The sequence below is a fragment of the Piliocolobus tephrosceles genome, chromosome 9 (genome assembly GCF_002776525.5).
Source record: "Piliocolobus tephrosceles isolate RC106 chromosome 9, ASM277652v3, whole genome shotgun sequence".
Taxonomy (NCBI): domain Eukaryota; kingdom Metazoa; phylum Chordata; class Mammalia; order Primates; family Cercopithecidae; genus Piliocolobus; species Piliocolobus tephrosceles.
Window position 1 is genome coordinate 34034629 of NC_045442.1, and position 23440 is coordinate 34058068.

Sequence of the window (23440 nt, forward strand, 5' to 3'; positions counted from 1 at the left end):
TTTAACATTATTTGTTAAAAGTGAGTCACTAACTCCTAGCCCACATTCAAGGGGAGGGGAATTAGGCTCCACCTTTTGAATAAAGAAGTATCAACTAATTTGTAGACATCCTTTTAAATTACCGCAGTCCTTAAAATGAGTTTGGTCAGGGAACTTTTGGATAATGATAATGACATAATCCATGTTCAATTTTGAGTTTTGTGCTATGTTATAATCTTCTTTGGGACCCCAAACCTTCAGTGAAAGTCTGATAACACCACAGCTTTGTGTTAGGGTACTGTGAGGAATGAAGACAGCACAGCAGGACGATGACAGTATCTGCAGAAAGTAAAGTAACAAGTAGGATGATTGAAAATTTGAAAAATACAGAAAATCAATACCACAGGTCATTCAGAGAAGTAAAAGACCCCTCCTCAGAGAGACCAGGGTGAGGGAGGCTGGGGTGGGAGAACAGTATGGCAAACTGTAAAAGCCCATTGTACTTGAACTATGAGCTTGAACTATGAGGCATTGTGAGAAGGGAACGTAACCCCTTCTCTTGGTATCCATCCAAATTTTACTTGAGTGTGGACGCCCTCCTCATGTATAGCAAGTCATTTGAGGATTCTGACTCCACTCCTGGCCCTGGGAATGGCACATGCAAGCCAGACCTGAGTATTGGAAAAAATCTCATCCCTTCGTCATAGCTACCGTTTCAGGAGTGGGCACACGACCTAATTCTAGATAAAGAGACATGCTTTCTGGGACAAAAAAAAAAAAAAAGGGAGGGGGCATTTGCTTTTCTTAAAGAGCATACAAGAGAATATTTCTCAACCACCTTCCTCTGTTTTCTCAGGCCCCCCTGCTTTCTCTCACCAGGACCCCTACCTTTCACCTTGTTCCCTTCCACCTCTCCAGTCAGTCCCTATCTGGGTAAGGGGTCTTCCCTTAACCTCCAGCAGGTGGAACCCAGTGTTTACATTCTCTTCTATCTCTGCCTCCACCCCATGCAGGACTTTGAGGAATCAGAAAAGAACCTGCTGTTGTACCTGGAAAAACAAAAGGAAGCTCTTTATGTACACATAAGATAAGATCACAGAGAAATATTAATAAGTAAAAACTAACAGTGACAAAAAAATCTAACATCACATATAAAAACTAACTTGAAATAGATCATAGTTCTGGATGTAAGAGCTAAAACGATAAAACTTGTAAAAGAAAATAGAGGAGAAAATCTTGGTAGCCTTGAAATTTCTTAGATTCAACAGCAAAAGCAAGACACACACTCACACACCAAAAGAAAACCTTAATAAATTGGTCTCCATTGAAACTAAGATCTAGGCCAGGCATGATGGCTCATGCCTGTAATCTCAGCTCTTTGGGAGGCTGAGGTGGGAGGATTGATTGAGGCCAGGAGTTTACAGCCAGCCTGAGCAACACAATCAGACTCTATCTCTAAAAACAACTTAAAAATAAAAATATATGCCAGGCGTGGTGGCATGGACCTCTCATCCTAGTTACTCAGGAGGCTGAGGTGAGAGAATCATGTGAGCCCAGGAGTTCGAGGCTGCAGTGAGCTATGACTGTGCCACTGCACTCCAGCCTGAGTGACAGAGTGAGACCCTACCACCCCCCCCCAAAAAAAAGCAACTAAGATCTACTCCTCTTCGAAACATACTACTAAGAGAATGAAAAGATAAGCCACACAGTGGATTATCCTTCTGTGGGAGAAAATATTTGCAAATCACATATATAGGACTTGTATCTAGAATATGAAAAGAATTCTCAAAATTAAATAAAAGAAAGCAAACAACCCAGGTGCAAATAGATGAAAGATTTGTGCACTTCACCAAATAAGATATACAGATGGCAAATTAGCCATCTGTTCAAAAGATGTTCAAAATCATTAGTCATTAGAGAAATGCAAATTAAAACTACAATGAGAAGATGGCTGACTAAACACAGGTAGTATGTGCCTCTTTTATGGAGAGGAACCAGAAGAGTAAGTAGATATATTTTAAAGAGATTGTCTAGTAGAGAATGCTAGGACTCACCAGAGAAGTGATGGGAAGCGCCAGAAGTAAGTAAGGAGAGGGTTTGGGGACTGACTGAGAGCTCCAAGAGGCTCCCCGATGCCGGGAAACAATAAGAGAGAAATCCCTAGGGCTCCACACTCCAAAAAGAGCTTTTATGATCTTGGCTATGCAAGAAAACCCCAACCAACTTAGGACCTCGGGCCTGATATATGGAGCTGCCTAAAATTGCACAGAGATGTTGCTCCAGAAAAGAAATCCAGATGGAATCCTACAGGCATCTGAGACTAGAGCAGCCACAGCCAGGCATTATTTTGATAGTCTAGATACCAGGGATCTACAGACATGGCTGTGGCTGTTGCACTACTCCAAAAAGGGAAAGGGGAGACCAAGTGCTCTCACGCACCTCTGGGAGAGTCCCTACCACCCTTCTGTGGGCTGCCATTGAGACTGAGACATGAACCCAGCCAAGGAGGGTCAGGGAAACCAGCCTTTCCTATACATATCTAAGACAATACCACTGCCCTGCAGTGGGCTGCTGTGTGACTGAGATGTGAGTGGATTGCATTTCCCCACAGCTTCTTGCCCACACTGCTTGCCTGGAACGTGCCCTACCCTCTCTGGTCCCAGACCCAAGGCACCATTTTGAGAGTTTAATGTTGGGCTACATCCTGCCCTTAGGCTGAGTTCAGACTGATGCAGCTGCAGCTGCTGCCCAGCCAAGAACAGACAGGGAAACCAGGCTCTCCTACACACACACAGGACAATACCCACTGCCCTGTGGGAGTTCAAAACCAGCCTGGACAACATAGTCAGACCCAATTTCTACAGAAAATTTTTAAAAATTTGCTGGGCATCGTGATGTGCACCTATAGTCCCAGTTACCCAGGAGGCTGAGGCAGAAGGATTGCTTGAGCCCAGGAAGTTGAGTCTGTGGTGAGCTGTGATCGCACCACTGCACTCCAGCCTGGGTGACAGAATGAAACCCTGTCTGAAAAAGAAAGAAAGAAATTAAGATGGAAATTTTTTTAAAAATTTGAAATGAATGAAAATGAAAGTACAACGTACCAAAACCTGTGGGATACAGCAAAAGCAATCCTAAGAGGGAAGTTTATAGCATTAAATATCTACATCCAAAAAGTAGAAAGATTACAAAATAACAACTTAGTGTCACATCTCAACGAACTAGAACAAGAACAAACCAAACCCAAAGTTAGCAGAAGAAAAGATATAATGAAGATTAGATCATAACTAAATGGAGACCAAAAAACTCAATGAATGAAAAGTTGCTTATTTGAAAATGTAAACAAAATTGATAAGTCACTAGCTAGACCAAGAAAGAAGAGAGGAGATCCAAATAAACAAATGGATATGAAAAATGAGACATTAAAATGATACCACAGAAATACAAAAGATCATCAGAGGCTATTATGAACAACTATATGCCCACAAACTAGAATACCTAGAGGAAGTGGGTAAATTTCTGGAAACATACAATCTTCTGAGATTCAACTAGAACAGAACTTCTGAACAAACAGAACAATAATGAGTAGTGAGATTGAATCAGTAATAAAAAAATCTATCAACAACAACAGAAAAAGCCCAGAACCATATGGATTCACAGCCAAATTCTGCCAAATATACAAAGAAGAACTATTGCTAATTCTCCTGAAGCTATTTCAAAAAATAGAGGAAGAGTGAAGTCTCCTTAACTCATTCTACAAGGTCAGTATCATCCTGATACCAAAACAAGACAAGGACATGACAAAAAATGAAAACTATAGACCAGTATCCCTGATGAACATTGATGCAAAAACCCATAACAAAATATTAGCAAATCAAATCCAACAGCATATCGAAAAGATAATACACCATGATCAGGTAGGATTTATCCCAGAAATGCAAGAATGGTTCAATGTATGCAAATCAATAAATGTGATACATCACATAAACAGAATTAAAGATAAAAACCTATATGATCATTTCAATAGATACAGAAAATGCATTCAACAAAATTCAACATCCCTTCATGATAAAAATCCTCAAAAAACTAGGCATAGAAGAAACATACCTTAACATAATAAGGTCATATATGACAAACCCACAGCCAACATCACACTTAGTGGAGAAAAATTGAAAGCATTTCCTCTAACTGGAACAGTACAAGAATGCCCACTTGCACCACTCTTATTCAACTTCGTGCTGGAAGTCTTCACCAGGCGAATCAGGCAAGAGAAAAAAATAAAAGGCATCCAAATTGGAAAGAGGAAGTCACATTATTCCTGTTTGCTGATGATATGATCTTCTATCTAGAAAACCCCAAAGCCTCCTCCAAAAAAGCTTTTAGATTTGATAAATGAATGCAGTAGTTTCAGGATACAAAATTAACTTACAGAAATCAGTAGTGTTTCTATACAACAATAATAATCTAGCTGAGGACCATATCAAGAAGGCAATCCTATTTAGAGTAGCTACAAAAAAAAAAAAAAAAAAAAAAATACCTAGGAATATGTTTAACCAAGGAAGTGAAAGATCTCTATAAGGAGAACTACAAAACATTCATGAAAGAAATTGTAGATTACACAAATAGAAAAACATCCCATGCTTATGGATTGGAAGAATCAACATTGTTAAAATGACCATAGTCCCCAAAGTAATCTACGGATTCAATGCAATACCTATCAAATTACCAACGTCATTTTTCACAGAATTATAAAAAACAATCCTAAAATTCATATGTAACCAAAAAAGGGCCTGAATAGCCAGAGCAATCCTAAGCAAAAAGAACAAAGCTCAAGGCATCCATTACTCAGTTTGAATTATACTACAAAGCTATAGTCACCAAAGTAGTAAAGTAGTGTGGTGCTGGTGTAAGTAAATACACATACATCAATGGAATAGGCTGGGTGCAGTGGTGCACGCCTGTAATTCCAGCACTTTGGAAGGCAGAGGGTGGATTACTTGAGGCCAGAAGTTGGAGACCAGCCTGGTCAACATGGTGAAACCTTGTCTCTACTACAAAAAAAAAAATCAGCTGGGCATGGTGGCACACACCTGTAATCCCAGCTATTTGCAAGGCTGAGGTGTGAGAATTGCTTGAGCCTGGGAGGCTGGGGCTACAGTGAGCCGATGTCACTCCACTGCACTCCAGCCTGGTGACAAAGCAAGACTCTGTCTGAAAAAAAAAAAAAAAAATCAATGGAATAGAATAAAGAACCCAGAAATAAAGCCACATACCTATAACAATCTGATCTTTGACAAGCTCAACAAAAATAAACACTGGGGGAAGGACACCCTATTCAACAAATGGTGCTGGAAAAATTGGATAGCCATATGCAAAAGAATGAAACCACCCATACCTCTCGCCATAAACAAAAATTAAACGAAGATAGATTAAAGAACTAAATGTAATTCCTGAAACTATACAAATCCTCAAAGAAAATCTGGGAAAAACTCTTCTGGACATTGGCCTAGGCAAAGAATTTATGACCAAGTCCTCAAAAGCAAACAAAGCAAGAACAAAAATAGACAAATGGGACTTGATTAAACAAAAAACCTCTGCAAAACAAAAGAAACAACAAACAGAGTAAACAGACAACTTACAGAATGGGAGAAAATATTTGCACATTATGCATACAACAGAGGACTAATATCAATAATCTGCAAGGAACTCAAATAACTCAACAAGATAAAAGAAATAATCCCATTAAAAATTGTGCAAGGATATGAACAGACATTTTTCAAAAGAAAACATACAAGTGGCCAAAGAACATAAAAAAAGTGTTCAACATCACTAATCATCAGAGAAATGCAACTGAAAACCGCAATAAGATACCATATTACACCAGTCAGAATGGCTATTACTAAAAAGTCAAAACAACAAATGTTGGCAAAGATGTAGAAAAAAGGGAACAATTATACGTTATTGGTAGGGATGTAAATTAGTACAACCTTTAAGGAAAACAGTATGGAGATTTCTTAAAGAACTAAGGATAGAAGTACCATTCAATCCAACAATCCCACAACTGTGTATATGTCCAAATGAAAAGAAATGATTATATCAAAAAGATATCTGCATTAATGTCTTTATTGCAGTACTATTCAGAATAACAAGGATGAAATCAAACTGTGTCCATCAACAGAAGGTTGGATTAAGAAAATGTATTTTATATATAGCATGGAATACTACTCAGCCATAAGAAATAATAAAATTATATCTTTTCCAGCAACATTGGTGGAACTTGAAGTCACTATCCTAAGTGAAATAGCTCAGAAAATCAAATACAGCGTGTTCTCTCTTATAAGTTGGAGCTAAACAAAGGGTACCTATGGATATACAGTGTGAACTATTAGACATTGGAGACTACAGAAGGTAGGAGGGTAGGAGGAGGGTTAGGGTTGGAAAATTACCTATTGGGTACAATATTCATTATTTGGGTGATGGGTACACTAAAAGCCCAGACTTCACCACTACGCAATATATGCATGTAAGAAATCTGTACTTGCCTCTTCTGAGGAGGTTCCAAGATGGCCGAATAGGAACAGCTCCAGTCTACAGCTCCCAGCATGAGTGACACAGAAGACGGGTGATTTCTACACTTCCAGCTGAGGTACTGGGTTCATCTCACTGGGGCCTGTTGGACAGTGGGTGCAGCCCATGGAGCGTGAGCCGAAGCAGGGTGGGACATCGCCTACCTGGGAAGCACAAGGGGTCAGAGAATTCCCATTCCTAGCCAAGGGAAGCTGTGACAGATCGTACCTGCAAAATTGGGACACTCCCACCCTAATACTGAGCTTTTACAATGGTCGTAGCAAATGGCACACCAGGAGATTATATCCCACACCTGGCTCAGAGGGTCCCACACCCACGAGCCTCACTCACTGCTAACACAGCAGTCTGAGATCGAACTGCAAGGCAGCAGTGAGGCTGGGGTGGGGCGTCTGCCATTGCTGAGACTTAAGTAGGTTAAACAAAGTGACCAGGAATCTTGAACAGGGTGGAGCCCACCACAGCTTAAGGAGGTCTTCCTGCCTCTGTAGATTCCACCTCTGGGGGCAGGCCATAGCTGAACAAAAGGCAGCAGAAACTTCTGCAGACTTCCCTGTCTGACAGATTTGAAGAGAGTAGTGGTTCTCCCATAATGGAGTTTGAAATCTGAGAACAGACAGACTGCCTCCTCAAGTGGGTCCCTGACCCCCAAGTAGCCTAACTGGGAGGCACCTCCCAGTAGGGGCCAACTGACACCTCATATGGCCAGGTGACCCTCTGAGAGGAAGCTTCCAGAGGAAGGATCAGGCAGCAACATTTGCTGTCCTGCAATATTTGCTGTTCTGCAGCATCCGTTGGTGATACCCAGGAAAACAGGGTCTGGAGTGGACCTCCAGAAAACTCCAACAAACCCACAGCTGAGGGTCCTGACTGTTAGAAGGAAAACTAACAAACAGAAAGGACATCCACACCAAAACCCCATCTGTACATCACCATCATCAAAGAACAAGGTTGATAAAACCACAAAGATGGGGAGAAATGAGAGCAGAAAAGCTGAAAATTCTAACAATCAGAGTGCCTCTTCTCCTCCAAAGGAATGCAGTTTCTCGCCAGCAGTGGAACAAAGCTGGATGGAGAATGACTTTGACAAGTTGAGAGAAGAAGGCTTCAGATGATCCATAATAACAAACTTCTCTGAGCTAAAGAAGGATATTCGAACCTATCGCAGAGAAGCTAAAAACCTTGAAAAAAGATTAGACGAATGGCTAACTAGAATAAACAGCATACAGAAGACCTTAAATGACCTGATGGAGCTGAAAACCATGGCACAAAAACTATGTGACACATGCACAATCTTCAGTAGCAGATTTGATCAAGTGGAAGAAAGGGTATCAGTGATTGAAGATCAAATGAATGAAATGAAGTGAGAAGAGAAGTTTAGAGAAAAAAGAGTAAAAAGGAACTAACAAGGCCTCCAAGAAATATGGGACTATGTGAAAAGACCAAATCTACATCTGATTGGTGTACCTGAAAGTGACGGGGAGAATGGAATCAAGTTGGAAAACACTCTTCAGGGTGTTATCCAGGAGAACTTCCCCAACCTAGACAGGCAGGCCAACATTCAAATTCAGGAAATACAGAGAACACCACAAAGATACTCCTCAAGAAGAGAAACTCCAAGACACACAATTGTCAGATTCACCAAAGTTGAAATGAAGGAAAAAATGTTAAGGGCAGCCAGAGAGAAAGATCGGGTTACCCACAAAGGGAAGCCCATCAGACGAACAGCAGATCTCTTGGCAGAAACTCTACAAGCCAGAAGAGAGTGGGGGCCAATATTTAACATTCTTAAAGAAAAGAATTTTCCACCCAGAATTTCATATCCAGCCAAACTAAGCTTCCTAAGTGAAGGAGAAATAAAATCCTTTACAGACAAGCAAATGCTGAGAGATTTTGTCACCACCAGGCCTGCCTTACAAGAGCTCCTGAAGTAAGCACTAAACATGGAAAGGAAAAACCAGTACCAGCCACCGCAAAAACATGCCAAATTGTAAAGACCATTGACGCTAGGAAGAAACTGCATCAACTAACAAGCAAAATAACCAGGTATATCATAATGACAAGTTCAAATTCACACATAACAATATTAACCTTAAATGTAAATGGGCTAAATGCTCCAGTTAAAAGACACAGACTGGCAAATTGGATAAAGAGTCAACACCCATCAGTGTCTTGTATTCAGGAGACCCACCTCACAGGCAGAGACACACATAGGCTCAAAATAAAGGGATGAAGGAAGATCTACCAAGCAAATGGAAAACAAAAAAAAGCAGGGGTTGCAATCCTAGTCTCTGATAAAACAGGCTTTAAACCAACATAGATCAAAAGAGACAAAGAAGGCCATTACATAATGGTAAAGGGATCAATTCAACAAGCAGAGCTAACTATCCTAAATATATATGCACCCAATACTGGAGCACCCAGATTCATAAAGCAAGTCCTTAGAGACCTATAAAGAGACTTAGACTCCCACACAATAATAATGGGAGACTTTAACACCTCACTGTCAACATTAGACAGATCAATGATACAGAAAGTTAACAAGGATATCCAGGAATTGAACTCAGCTCTGCACCGAATGGACCTCATAGACATCTACAGAACTGTCGACCTCAAATCAACAGAATACATTCCTCTCAGCACCACATGGCACTTATGCAAAAATTAACCACATAGTTGGAAGTAAAGCACTCCTCAGCAAATGTAAAAGAACAGAAATTATAACAAACTGTCTCTCAGACCACAGTGCAATCAAACTAGAACTCAGGAATAAGAAACTCACTCAAAACCGCTCAACTACATGGAAACTGAACAACCTACTACTCAATGACTACTGGGTACATAACGAAATGAAGGCAGAAATAAAGATGTTCTTTGAAACCAATAAAAACAAAGACAAAACATACCAGAATCTCTGGGACACATTTAAAGCAGTGTGTAGAGGGAAATTTATAGCACTAAATGCCCACAAGAGAAAGCAGGAAAATCTAAAATTGACACCCTAACATCACAATTAAAAGAACTAGAGAAACAAGAGCAAACATTCAAAAGCTAGCAGAAGAGAAGAAATAACTAAGATCAGAGCAGAACTGAAGGAGATACAGACACAAAAAAACCCTTCAAAAAATCAATGAATCCAGGAGCTGGCTGTTTGAAAAGATCAACAAAATTGATAGACCGCTAGCAAGACTAATAAAGAAGAAAAGACAGAAGAATCAAATTGACACAACAGAAAGTGATTAAGGGGATATCACCACCGATCCCACAGAAATACAAACTACCATCAGAAAATACTATAAACACCTCTAGGCAAATAAATAGAAAATCTAGAAGAAATGGATATTTTCCTGGACACATACACCCTCCCAAGACCAAACCAGAAAGAATTTGAATCCCTGAATAGACAAAAAACAGGATCTGAAATTGAGGCAATAATTAAGAGCCTACCAAAAAAAGAGTCCAGGACAAAACGGATTCACAGCCGAATTCTACCAGAGGTACAAAGAAGAGCTGGTACCATTCCTTCTGAAACTATTCCAATCAATAGAAAAAGAGGGAATCCTCCCTAACTCGTTTTATGAGGCCAGCATCATCCTGATACCAAAGCCTGGCAGAGACACAACAAAAAAAGAGAATTTTAAACAAATGTCCCTGATGAACATCGATGCAAAAATCCTCAATAAAATACTGGCAAACGGAATCCAGCAACATGTCAAAAGGCTTATTATCCACCATGATCAAGTGGGCTGCATCCTTGGGATGCAAGACTGGCTCAACATATGCAAATTAATAAACGTAATCCATCATATAAACAGAAACAAAGACAAAAACCACATGATTATCTCAATAGATGCAGAAAAGGCCTTTGACAAAATTCAACAGCCTTCATGCTAAAAACTCTCAATAAACAAGATATTGATGGAAAGTATCTCAAACTTTAGGAGCTATTTATGACAAACCCACAGCCAATATCATACTGAATGGGCAAAAACTGGAAGCATTCCCTTTGAAAACTGGCACAAGACAGGGATGCCCTCTCTCACCACTCCTTTTCAACATAGTGTTGGAAGTTCTGGCAAGGGCAATCAGGCAGGAGAAAGAAATAAAGGGTATTCAATTAGGAAAAGAGAAAATCAAATTGTCCCTGTTTGCAGATGACATGATTGTATATTTAGAAAATCCCATTGTCTCAGCCCAAAACCTTCTTAAGCAGGTAAGCAACTTCAGCAAAGTCTCAGGATACAAAATCAATGTGCAAAAATCACAAGCATTCCTATACACCAATAACAGACAAACAGAGAGCCAAATCATGAGTGAACTGCCATTCACAATTGCTTCAAAGAGAATAAAATACCTAGGAATCCAACTTACAAGGGATGTAGAGGACCTCTTCAAAGAGAACTACAAATCACTGCTCAATGAAATAAAAGAGGACACAAACAAATGGAAGAACATTCCATGCTCATGGATAGGAAGAATCAATATCATGAAAATGGCCGTACTGCCCAAGGTAATTTATAGATTCAATGCCATCCCTATCAAGCTACCAATGACTTTCTTCACAGAATTGGAAAAAAACTACTTTAAAGTTCGCATGGAACAAAAAAAGAGCGCACATTGCCAAAGAGCCCACATTGCCAAGACAATCCTAAGCCAAAAGAACAAAGCTGGAGGCATCATGCTACCTGACTTCAAACTGTACTACAAGGCTACAGTAACCAAAACAGCATGGTACTGGTACCAAAACCAAGATATAGACCAATGGAACAGAACAGAGCCCTTAGAAATAATACCACACGTCTACAACCATCTGATCTTTGACAAACCTGACAAAAACAAGAAATGGGGAAAGGATTCCCTGTTTAATAAATGGTGCTGGGAAAACTGGCTAGCCATATTTAGAAAGCTGAAACTGTATCCCTTCCTTACACCTTATACAAAAATTAATTCAAGATGGATTAAAGACTTAAATGTTAGATCTAAAACCATAAAAAACCCTAGAAGAAAACTTAGGCAATACTACTCAGGACATAGGCATGGGCAAGGACTTCATGACTAAAGCACCAAAAGCAATGGCAACAAAAGCCAAAATTGACAAATGGAATCTAATTAAACTAAAGAGCTTCTGCACAGCAAAAGAAACTATCATCAGAGTGAGCAGGCAGCCTACAGAATGGGAGAAAATTTTTGCAATCTACCCATCTGACAAAGGGCTAATATCCAGGATCTACAAAGAACTCAAACAAATTTATAAGAAAAAATCAACCCCATCAAAAAGTGGGCAAAGGATATGAACAGACACTTTTCAAAAGAAGACATTTATGCAGCCAACAGACACATTAAAAAATGCTTATCATCACTGGCCATCAGAGAAATGAAAATCAAAACCACAATGAGATACCATCTCATATCAGTTAGAATGGCGATCATTAAAAAGTCAGGAAACAACAGGTGCTGGAGAGGATGTGGAGAAACAGGAACACTTTTACACTGTTGGTGGGACTGTAAACTAGTTCAACCATTGTGGAAGACAGTGTGGCAATTCCTCAAGGATCTAGAACTAGAAATACCATTTGACCCAGCCATCCCATTACTGGGTATACACCCAAAGGATTATAAATCATGCTGCTATAAAGACGCATGCACACATATGTTTATTGTGGCACTATTCACAATAGCAAAGACTTGGAACCAACCCAAATGTCCATCAATGATAGACTGGATTAAGAAAACGTGGCTTATATACACCATGGAATACTATGCAGCCATAAAAAACGATGAGTTCATGTCCTTTGTAGGGACATAGATGAAGCTGGAAACCATCATTCTGAGCAAACTATCACAAGGACAGAAAACCAAACACCACATATTCTCACTCATAGGTAGGACTTGAACAACGAGACCACTTGGACACAGGATGGGGAACATAACACACCAGGCCTGTCATGGGGTGGCGAGAGTGTGGGGGGATAGCATTAGGAGATATACCTAATGTAAATGATGAGTTAATGGGTGCAGCACACCAACATGGCACATGTATACATATGTAACAAACCTGCACGTGTACACATGTACCCTAGAACTTAAAAAGTATAATAAAAAAGAAGAAATCTGCACTTGTATCCCCTAAATATATAAACATTAAAACAAAAATTTAAGAGTAAAAAACCACAATGAGATACTACATATTCTCTAGAATGAATATATTCAAAAGCCATACAATAATTTGCTTAGAATGTGGTACCATGTGCTACCATGTCATGAAGACACTTAAGCATCTCTCTAGAGATGCCCATATGGGGAGAAACTGAGGCCTCCTGCCAATAGCCATAATCAACTTGCCAGTTGTGTGAGTGAGCCACTGTGGAAGTGTATCCTCTATCCCCAGTCAATCCTTCAGGTGTCTGTAGCCTTAGCCAATTATATCAAATGCCACATCCACGGAAACTGATAATTAATATTTATTGTTTTAAGTTACTAAGTTTTGTGGTAATTTGTTATGGAGTGATGGATAACTAATATACACAATATAGGATTAGAAAATAATAACGTATACATTGGCTGGCACATAGTGAGCTGCTCATAAATGTTAACTGTCAATTACCATCGTTGTATAACACATGCATGCCTTTTTTCACCAGAGATTTCAAGTTTCTTGAAAAGCAGGACTATAGCTTCCTAGGTTTTTGTTTTCTTCTTTTGTACTCTTTGCACCTCCTCATCCTTCTCAGTCCCTTAACATACTACTGGGTACACACATAACTGAAGTCTGATAAGTAAGTCATGAAGTAAGTGAATTAAATCCAAAGGTTACATGATTTACCTTTGTCACTATGAGAATAACTTTCCATTTCCTAAAATATGGGATTATCTCTTTTGATGCAGTTGATGTAAATGCCTAGGCTGTGTGTGTGTGTGTGTGTGTGTGTGTGTGTGTGTGTGTGTACCCATGGGCCTGGCCCAATCCTTGGAATAAGATCAGTGCCAAGAACGTAGCCTGGGGTGGAGTAGGGGGATTGGCGGGGGCAGGGAGCAAGGAGATTTCATGAAGCAATGAGGTTGAGTAAGAGTTATTACCTAGTGGATCAAGTTTGGTCCTCCCCAGGGAACTTTTTTTTTAGGTTGAGTTTAAAATTGGGAAAATTGGGCATTCTTTGAAATTGAGAAAATGGGATTTATTTTATTTTTTAAAAAATTTTCCATAGGTTATTGGGGTATAGGTGGTATTTGGTTACATAAATCCTTTTGTGGTGATCTGTGAGATTTTGGTACACTCGTCACCCGTGCAATATACATTGCACCTTATTTGTAGTCTTTTATCCCTCACCCCGGTCCCACCCTTACCCCCAAGTTCCCCAAATCTATTGTATCATTCTTATGGCTTTGCATCCTCATAGCTTAGCTCCCACATATCAGTGAGAACATACAATATTTGGTTTTCCATTGCTAAATTACTTCACTTAGAATAATGGTCTCCAATCTTATCCAGGTGGATGCAAATGCCATTGGTTCATTCCTTTTTATGGCTGAGTAGTATTCCATCACATATATATGATTGAGAAACATATATATATTTATATATGTTGATAAATATATATATTTATATATGTCGATAAATATATAGTTATATATGTTGAGATATATATTTATGTGTTGCAAAACATGTATATATATTTTTATATGTTGAGAAATATATATATATGTATATATATCAATCACAGTTTCTTTATCCACTCATTGATTGATGGGCATTTGGGTTGGTTTACAATTGCAAATTGTGCTGCTGTAAACATGTGTGTGCAAGTATCTTTTTCATACAATGACTTATTTTCCTCTGAGTAGATACCCAATAGTGGGATTGCTGGATCAAGGGGTAGTTCTACTTTTAGTTCTTTGAGGAATCTCCACACTGTTTTCCGTAGTGGCTGTACTAGTTTACATTCCCACTAAGCAGTGTAGAAGTGTTCCCTGATCACTGCATCCATGCCAACATCTACTGTTTTTTAATGTGTTTATTATGGCCATTCTTGCAGGAGTAAGGTGGTATCACATTGTAGTTTTGATTTGCATTTCCCTGATCATTAGTGATGTTGAGCATTTTTTCATATGTTTGTTGGCCATTTGTATATCTTCTTTTGATAATTTTCTATTCATGTCCTTAGCCCACTTTTTGATAGGATTGTTTGTTTTTTTCTTAGTGATTTGTTTGAGTTCATTGTAGATTGTGGATATTAGTCCTTTGTCAGATGTATAGATTGTGAATATTTTCTCCCACTCTGTGGGTTGCTGTTTACTCTGCTGAATGTTCCTTTTGCTGTGCAAAAGATCTTTAGTTTAATTAGTCTCAGCTAATTATCTTTTTTTTTTGTATTTGCTTTAGTGTTCTTGGTCATGAAGTCCTTGCCTAAGCCAATGTCTAGAAGGGTTTGTCCAATGCTATCTTCTTTAATTTTACAGTTTCTTGTCTTAGATTAAATCCTAAATCCATCTTGAGTTGAGTTTTGTATAAGGTGAGAGATGAGGATCCAGTTTCATTCTCCTACATGTGGCTAGCTAATTATCCCACATTCTCCTACATGTGGCTAACCAATTATTACCATTTGTGGAAAAGGGTATCCTTTTCCCCACTTTTATGTTTTTGTTTGCTTTATCGAAGATCAGTTGACTGTATCTGGGATTATTTCTGGGTTCTCTATTCTGTTCTGTTTGTCTATGTGCCATTTTATACCAGTACTGTGCTATTTTGGTGACGATGGCCTTTTAATATAGTTTGAAATCAAGTAGTGTGATGCCTCCAGATTTGTTCTTTTTGCTTAGTCTTGCTTTAGCTATGCAGGCTCTTTTTTGGTTCCATACGAATTTTAGGATTGTTTTCTCTAATTCTGTGAAGAATGATGATGGTATTTTGATGGGGATTGCATTGAATTTGTAGATTGCTTTTGGCAGTAACATCATTTTCACAATATTGATTCTGCCCATCCATGAGCATGGGATGTGTTTCCATTTGTTTGTGTCATCTATGATTTATTTCAGCAGTGTTTTGTAGTTTTCCTTGTAGAAGTCTTTCGCCTCCTTGGTTAAGTATATTCCTAAGTTTTTTTGTTTGTTTGTTTTTGTTTTTGTAGCTATTTAAAAGGAGTTGAGTTCCTGATTTGATTCTCCGCTTGGTAGCTGTTGGTGTATAGGAGAGCTACTGATTTGTGTACATTAATCTTGTATCCAGAAACTTTGCTGAATTCTTTTATCAGCTCTAGGAGCTTTCTGGAGGAGACTTTAGGGTTTTCAAGGTAAACGAACAGTGACAGTTTGATTTCCTCTTTACCAATTTGAATGCCCTTTCTTTCTCTTGTCTGATTGCTTTGGCTGGGACTTCCAGTACTATGTTGAAGAGGAGTGGTGAGAGAGAGCAACCTTGTCTTGTTCCATTTCTCAGAGGGAATGCTTTCAACTTTTCCCCATTCAGTATAATGTTGGCTATGGGTTTGTCATAGATGGCTTTTATTACATTGAGGTATGTCCCATGTATGCCGATTTCCTGAGAGTTTTAATCATAAAGGGAGGCTGGATTTTGTCAAACGCTTTTTCTGCATCTATTGAGATGATCATGTGATTTGTTTTTAATTCTGTTTATGTGGTGTATCACATTTATTAACTTGTGTATGTTAAACCATCCCTGTATCCCTGGTATGAAACCCATTTGCTCATGGTGTATTATCTTTTTACACTGTTGGACTCATTTAGCTAGTATTTTGTTAAGGATTTTAGCGTCTATGTTTATCAGGGATATTGGTCTGTAGTTTTCTTTTTTGGTTACTTCCTTTCCTGGTTTTGGTATTAGGGTGATGCTGGCTTCATAGAATGAATTAGGGAGGGTTCTTTCTTTCTCTATCTTGTGGAATAGTGTCAAAAGGATTAGTACCAATTCTTCTTTGAATGCCTGATAGAATTCTGCTGTGAATTCATCTGGTCCTAGACTTTTTTGTTGTTGGTAATTTTTAAATTGCCATTTCAATCTCACTGCTTGTAATTGATCTGTTCAGGGTACCTAATTATTCCTGACTTAAGCTAGGAGGGTTATATTTTTCCAGGTATTTATCCATCTTTTCTGTGTTTTCTAGTTTATGTGCATAAAGGTGTTCATAGTAGCCTGGAATGATCTTTTGTATTTCAGCAGTGTCAGTTGTAATATCTCCTGTTTCATTTCTTACTGAGGTTATTTGGATTTTCTATCTTCTTTTCTCAGTTAATCTTCATTTTTTATTTTCTTGGTTAATCTTGCTAATGATCTATCCATTTTATTTATCTTTTCAAAGAACCAGCTTTTTGTTTCATTTATCTTTTGTATTTGTTTGTTTGTCTGTTTCAATTTTGTTTAGTTCTGCTCTGATCTTGGATATTTCCTTTCTTCTGCTGGGTTTGCGTTTGGTTTGTTGTTTCTCCAGTTCCTTGAGATGTGACCTTAGAATGTCAGTTTGTGCTCTTTCAGTCTTTTTGATGTAGGCGTTTAGGGCTATGAACTTTCCTCTTAGCACCACCTTTGCTGTATCCCAGACATTTTGATAGGTTGTGTCATTATTGTCGTTCAGTTTGAAGAATTTTAAAATTTCCATTCGTTTTTGACCCAATGCTCATTTGGGAGCAGGTTATTTAATTTACATGTATTTGCATGGTTTTGAAGGTTCCTTTTGGAGTTGGTTTCCAGTTTTATTCCACTGTGGTCTGAGAGAGTGATTGATATAATTTCAATTTTTTAAAATTTATTGAGGCTTGTTTTATGGCCTATCATATGGACTATCTTGGAGAAAGTTCTATGTGCTGTTGAATGGAATGTGTATTCTGAGGTTGTTGGATGAAATGTTCTGAGAGGTTGTTCGCGGAGAGTCGTGGGGGTTTCCTGCTTCAACAGTGCTTGGAGGGAACCCGGCGCTCGTCCCCCATCTCGGCAGGCCGCCCATAGCCAGCCCTCCGTTACCTCTTCACCGCGTCCTCGGACAGCCCCAAGACCCCCACCGCCGCTCCAGTGCCACGCAGCCACCGCTGCCACCACCTGTCCTTAGCCTCCCCCATGACGACCGCGTCCACCTCGCAGGTGCACCAGAACTACCACCAGGACTCAGAGGCCGCCATCAACTGCCAGATCAACCTGGAGCTCTAGGCTTCCTACATTTACCTGTCCATGTCTTACTACTTTGACCGCGATGATGTGGCTTTGAAGAACTTTGCCAAATACTTTCTTCGCCAATCTCATGAGGAAAGGGAACATGCCGAGAAACTGATGAAGCTGCAGAACCAACGAGGTGGCTGAGTCTTCCTTCAGGATATCAAGAAACCAGACTATGACGACTGGGAGAGCGGGCTGAATGCGATGGAGTGTGCTTTACATTTGGAAAAAAATGTGAATCAGTCACTACTGGAACTGCACAAACTGGCCACTGACAAAAATGACCCGCATTTGTGTGACTTCACTGAGACACATTACCTGAATGAGCAGGTGAAAGTCATCAAAGAATTGGGTGACCATGTGACCAACTTGCGCAAGATGGGAGCACCCGAATCTGACTTGGCAGAGTATCTCTTTGACAAGCACACCCTGGGAGACAGTGATAATGAAAGCTAAGCCTAGGGCTAATTTCCCCATAGCCATGAGGTGACTTCCCTGGTCACCAAGTCAGTGCATGCATGTTGGGGTTTCCTTTACCTTTTCTATAAGTTGTACCAAAACATCCACTTAAGTTCTTTGATTTGTACCATTCCTTCAAATAAAGAAATTTGGTACCCAGGAAAAAAAAAAAGAAATGTTCTGTACATATCTGTTAAGTTCATTTGTTCCAAGGTATAGCTTAAATCTATTGTTTCTTTGTTGACTTTCTGTCTCTTGATGACCTGTCTAGTGCCATCAGTGGAGTATTGAAGTACCCACTATTATTGTGCTGGTGTCTATCTCATTTATTAGGTGTATTAGTAATTGCTTTATAAATTTGGGAGCTCTGGTGTTAGGTGCACATATGTTTAGGATTGTGATATTTTCCTGTTGGACAAGGACTTTGACCATTATATAATCTCCCTCTTTGCCTCTTTTAACCACTGTTGCTTTAAAGTTTGTTTTGTCTGATATAATAATAGCTGCCCCTACTTGTTTTTGGTGTTCATTTGTGTGAAATGCCTTTTTCCACCCCTTTACTTTATGTGAGTCCTTATGTGTTAGATGAGTCTCCTGAAGGCAGCAGATAGTTGGTTGGTGAGTTCTTTTTTATTTTTTATTTTTATTTATTTATTATTATTATTATTAATTATTATTATTTTGAGATGGAATCATGCTCTGTTGCCCAGGCTGGAGTGCAGTGGCATGATCTCTGCTCACTGCAACCTCTGCCTCCCAGGTTCAAGTGATTCTCCTGTCTCAGCCTCCCGAGTAGCTGGAACTACAGATGTGTGCTACCACACCAAGCTGATTTTTGTATTTTAGTAGAGACAGGGTTTCACTGTGTTAGCCAGGATGGTCTTGATCTCCTGACCTCATGATCTGCCCACCTTGGCCTCCCAAAGTGCTGGGATTACAGGCATGAGCCACCGTGCCCAGCATTTGGTGAGTTCTTATCCATTCTGCAGCTCTGTATCTTTTAAGTGGAGCATTTAGGCCATTTACATTCAATGCTAGTATTGAGATGTGAGGTAATGTTGCGTTCACTGTGCTATTTGTGGCCTGTGTACCTTGGTTTTTTTGTTTTCAGCTTTGCCTTTTAACTAGTATTTTTGTTTTATAGGTCCTGTGTGATTTATGCTTTAAAGAGATTTTGTTTTGATGTGTTTCCAGGATTTGTTTCAAGATTTAGAGCTCCTTTTAGCAGTTCTTGTAATGGTGGCTTTGTAGTGGTGAATTCTCTCAGCATTTGTTTGTCTGAAAAAGGCTGTCTCTTTCCTTCATATATGATGCTTAATCTTGCTGGATACAAAATTTTTGGCTGATAATTGTTTTGTTTGAGGAGGCTGATGATAGGGCCCCAAACCCTTCTGGCTTGTAGGGTTTCTGCTGAGAAATCTGCCGTTAATCTGATGGGTTTTCTTTACAGGTTACCTGGTGCTTTTGTCTCACAGCTCTTAAGATTCTTTCCTTCATCTTAACTTTAGATAACCCAATGATAATGTTACCTAGGTAATGATCCTTTTGTGATGAATCTTCCAGGTTTTCTTTTTGCTTCTTGTATTTGGATGTCTAGGTCTACACCAAGGCCAGGAAAGTTTTCATCAATCATTTCCCCAAATATGTTTTCCAAACTTTTACATTTTTCATCTTCCTCAGCAACACTGATTTTTCTTAGGTTTGGTCGTTTAACAGAATCCCAGACTTCTTGGAGGTTTTGTTCATAGTTTCTTAATCTTTTTTCTTTGTCTTTGTTTGATTGGGTTAATTCAAAGACCTTGTTTTTGAGTTCTGAATTTCTTTCTTCTACTTGTTCAATTCTATTGCTGAGACTTTCCAGATCATTTTACATTTCTATAAGTGTGTTCGATATTTCCTGAAATTTTTATTGTTTTTTCTTCATGCTATCTATTTCCTTGAATATTTCTCCCTTCACTTCTTGTATCTTTTTTTTGGATTTCCTCGCATTGGGCTTCACCTTTCTCTGGTGCCTCCCTGAATAGCTTAATAACTAACCTCCTAAATTCTTTTTCAGGTAAATCAGGGATTTCTTCTTGGTTTGGATCCATTGCTGGTGAGCTAGTGTGATTTTTTGAGGGTGTAAAAGAGCCTTATTTTGTCATATTACCAGACTCGGTTTTCTGGTTCCTTACATTTGGGTAGGCTCTGTCAGAGGGAAGGTCTAGGGCTGAAGGCTGTTGTTCAAATTCTTTTGTCACACGGGGCATTCCCTTGATGTAGTACTCTCCCCCTTTCCTATGAATCTGGCTTCCTGTGAGCCAAGCTGCAATGATTGTTATCTCTTTTCTGGGTCTAGCCACCCAGCAAGTCTACCCAGCCCCAGGCTGGTACTGGGAGTTATCACAGAGTCCTGTGATGTGAACTGTCTGTTGGTCTCTCAGCCATGGATACTAGCACCTGTTCCAGTTGAGGTGGCAGGGGGGTGAAGTGGACTCTGTGGGGATTCTTAGCTTTGGTGGTTTAGTGCTTTATTTTTGTGCTGGTTGGCCTCCTGCTGGGAGGTGGTGCTTTCCAGAGAGCATCAGCCATGGTAGTATGGAGAGGAACCTGTGGTGAGTGGTGCCCTAGAACTCCCGAGTTTATGCCCTTTGTCTTCAGCTACTAGGGTGGATAGGGAAGGCTCATAGGTCTGCCTAGGCTTTTTTTTTTTTTTTTTTTTTTTTCATAAGACACAGTCTCCCTCTCTCACCCAGGCCGGAGTGCAATGGCACATGATCTCAGTTCACTGCAACCTCCGCCTCCCTGGTTCATGCCATTCTCCTCCCTCAGCTTCCCAAGTGGCTGGGATTACAGGCGTACACCACCACACCCAGCTAATTTTTTGTATTTGTAGTAGAGATGGGGTTTTGCCATGTTGGCCAGGCTGGTCTTGAACTCCTGACCTCAGATGATCCACCTGCCTCAGCCTCCCAAAGTGCTGGGATTACAGATGTGAGTCACCGTGCCTTGCCTGCCTAGGCTTTTATATGCTAGTTTGTAATAAGTAAGTTGTGAAGGCAAGAAAGACTAAGTAATAAAGAGAAAAGAGCTGGTTGATTAAAAGGAGGCAATGAAGAAATTAGCATTGGATGAGGCAGAAGACCAGGTGTGAATGTTGGGAATGTGCCCATAATAAAAATGTAGTAAGAAATTGGAATAGGACCTGGAGAACAGCCAGGAAAATCATGCACACAGATAACTTGGGGATTCATGGCTTATGGGTTTGAGGCCAACTTTTTTTTTTTTTTTTTTTTTAATGAAAATGTTGTTGTGCCCATGTTTGCTGTCTCCATAACTGGCTAGTTGCTTTGATAATGCATCCCATATGTATAAAGCATTCAATACTACAGAGCACTAAAAATACATCACATCTTCTTCCATAAACAACTCAAAATTTATACCATGCTGACAGCTTATCATTTTTGTATGTCAAGGATGGTAGACCATTATGTTATTTGATAACATTCAAGGAAAGCTTTGTAATTCTAGCCATTTCACTTAGGAATTTAGTCTACTATTTATGATACAAAGTCCATGCAATAACTAAGGTCACATATGACCTAGTCCCAAAGTAAGGATGTTATTGTAGGAAGAAAGGGAGGCTAATTTGTGAGATACTGAAAATTTGATGCTGTAGTTTAACAACAAGTTGATTGTCTAAACAAGCAAAAGTTCCTTGCTCACAGTTGACCTGAAAAAAAGAAGAAGAAAAAATAAAAGCAAAGGACTGTAACTATGATAATTTTGGTTTCTTGCTTGAGAGTTAGATGATGTGATGCCATTGATTTCTGTGATGGTGGATGGACAGATATAAAGGAAAAAATAAGTAATCATTATAATAATAATAATAATCCACATTTGTTGAGTTCTAACTATAGTACATATTATGCCTGATAGTAAACTAAGCATTTAGCATTCTTTTTGTAATTTGATCCTCAAACAATCCAGTGAAGTACAGTTGTCCCTCAGTATCCACTGGGGACTGGTTTTAGGACACACACACACCCCCACCAGCCTCCACGGATACCAAAATCTGCAGATGCTCAAGTCACTAATGTAAAGTGGCATAGTATTTGCAAATAACCTACACACATCCTCTCATCTACTTTAAATAATCTCTAGATTACTTATAATACCTAACACAATGTAAATGCTATGTAAATAGTCATTATAGTTTATTGCTTAAAAAAATAACATATGAGCATGTTCAGTACAGATGCATTTTTTCCCACTATTTTCTGTCCCAGTTGGTTGAATTCACGAATGCAGAACCCATGGATACAGAGGGCATTCTATGCAGGCTATTAAGAGTATTATTACTGCTTTACAGATGAGGAAAGTGAAGCTTAGGTCAAGTAAGGGAACTGCATTACCCTGGGCTACTCTTCTCGTTCTCATTTTCTGACGAGGAGTCATGACCAAAGCAAAGATGGGATGAGTCAGAGATGAGTCTTTCTGTTTATACTTTTTAAAAATCATTTTTACTAACTCTATTTTGTTAGTTTATTACCTTGATCTGGAGAGGCAGCAGACTGTGTATTTAAGAGTTTACACTCTGAAGTCAGGCAGATCAAAGCAAGGATTTCTGAGAAAGAAAAATAAAATTTTAAAATAAGATACAATATAAAATTAAATAAAATAAATGAAGTCAGGAGACCAGTGTTTGAAAGCTGGCTTCACCACTTACCAGCTGCATTACCTTGAGGAAGTTATGTTTCTTACAGCTCATTTCCTTATCTATAAAATATGAATAATAGCTCAGCTTCTAGGGTTGCTGCCCTCAATCTTTTTTTCACAGAAAACTTTTCAAAATGCAAAATTGACAATGTTGTCCAAGTTCAACTTGAAATTCCACAATGGAATCCCATTGTTCTTAAAATATAAACTAATCCCTTGAAACCTGACTTTCAAAGCCTCTCAAGGACTGCTCCTTACTTACTTCCCAGGACTCAGACATGCTTCATCTGGCCCCACAAACACTGTTCTTTTCTTATCACCACAGGACTTCGGCTATTACGTTCTATTTGTCCAGAAAGTTCTGCCTCCCTTACTCCTTCCACCATCCTTCCATCTGATGTAACCTAATTAACTCTTCTTATCTTTAAAATCTTACTTCAAATGTCATTTTCCTTGTGTGACATAACCCCCTAGACTAAGTTATGTCCCCTTAACATATGCTTTTAGTATATCATGTGCCTTTCCTTCATCTCACACATCCCAGTTGTAATTTTACATTTG

General features: G+C 39.2%; 1 pseudogene; it reads left to right on the forward strand.

Moving 5' to 3' along the window:
- Nucleotides 1-308: 308 nt before the first annotated feature.
- LOC111538926 lies at nt 309-18180 on the forward strand (annotated as a pseudogene).
- The last annotated feature ends 5260 nt before the right edge of the window (nt 18181-23440 follow it).